The sequence below is a fragment of the Fopius arisanus genome, unplaced genomic scaffold (assembly GCF_000806365.1).
Source record: "Fopius arisanus strain USDA-PBARC FA_bdor unplaced genomic scaffold, ASM80636v1 scaffold00461, whole genome shotgun sequence".
NCBI classification, from domain to species: Eukaryota; Metazoa; Arthropoda; class Insecta; order Hymenoptera; family Braconidae; genus Fopius; species Fopius arisanus.
The window spans coordinates 8,374-9,608 of NW_011888200.1; the positions used below are offsets into that span (position 1 = coordinate 8,374).

The 1,235-nt window shown below is 41.9% G+C and overlaps 1 long non-coding RNA gene across 1 annotated transcript; it reads right to left on the minus strand.

The window, feature by feature from the left end:
- Nucleotides 1–67: 67 nt before the first annotated feature.
- On the minus strand, nt 68–536 carry LOC105272946 (uncharacterized). Its single transcript, XR_892866.1, has 2 exons — nt 265–536; nt 68–216 (listed from the first exon to the last, which is right to left on the minus strand). It is a non-coding gene; the product is annotated as an uncharacterized lncRNA (long non-coding RNA).
- Between the last annotated feature and the right edge of the window lie 699 nt (nt 537–1,235).

A 1,235-nucleotide genomic window follows, 5' to 3' on the forward strand; every position in this document is an offset into this window, starting at 1 on the left:
AAGGAATTATTAGACTATAATATTATTATTATATTGAAGTTATTTTAATGAAAAGAATTTTTTCTTACCAAAGCATCAGCTCCAACTGTCAATATCGAGGTGTATGACTCCAAAAAAACTCTCTCACATCTCTTTATTATTTCTAACCCCTTCACAGTGACGTCGGTCGCATCACCGAGTCCCAATCCAATGACATAGAACATTAGGTCGAGAAATCTTCAATTAATAATTGGTAAAAATGGAAAAAATAATTGAAACAATTACAATTTGGAGCAACACGTGTTCTTCCAGATGATTTCAATGTATCTGATACTCCCATTCCCGTTTCAGAGATCCAATCGAAGTGTTTTTGATGGTCAAGAGCAAAATCCACACGCTAAATTATCTTCAATCAATTATTTTTCACTGACTATTGGATTTTACGTGATTGCACTGTTTTTTGAAAGAGAGAATTATTTATTAGGTTAAGAATTTTCGCAATTATCGTATTTCGTCAAATTGAGACTGCGCGCGGTGGTCTGTGCGCTCGGACGGTGTACGTGCGAATGGCGTATGCACGGAGTATCGCCTGGCGACCCCCCCACTGGAGCGGTCTTCTGTGCGCATGCGGGGCGCTCTGTGCGCATGCGGGGAGTCTCGCCGGGGGAACCCCCCCCACTCGAGCGTCGCCTCCAAAGCCCTGCCATTTTCAGGTGGGGAGTCAGTCGTTCCGCGACCGCGCGTCGAGCAACTAGTCACGCGTCGCGTACTTAAATTCCGTTAATATCGGGGTCCTAGTGAGCGCAAAAAACCGGCGCTGCCTGTGAACATTGAAAATACAAAGTGCGGGACTCAGTGCAAGTGATTTTGTGAATTTTTTAGTGTGTGTTTAGATACGGAGTGAAGTGACAGTGCGAATTAAATTCGAAGGATTACTTTTCTCATAAATACAAAGTGCGGGACTCAGTGCAAGTGATTTTGTGAATTTTTTAGTGTGTGTTTAGAGTTTGTGGATTTTGAGTTGATAAAACATTCTTGGTTGTGTCGTGAGTGATGAGTGAACTTTTGAACTGTCTGCTGTCTTTGAAAATGCTGATGCTGCCAAGCCGAGTTCAACCTTTGGTGTCAGAATCACATGGAGAGATCTTCAGGATCGGAGGGCATCTTGCAACCGACTGCAAGGTGAGTTTCGTATGCATTTTTTTATGACCTTGAAGCATCATTTTCATTTTATTTTCATGTCATTTTTTTCATTT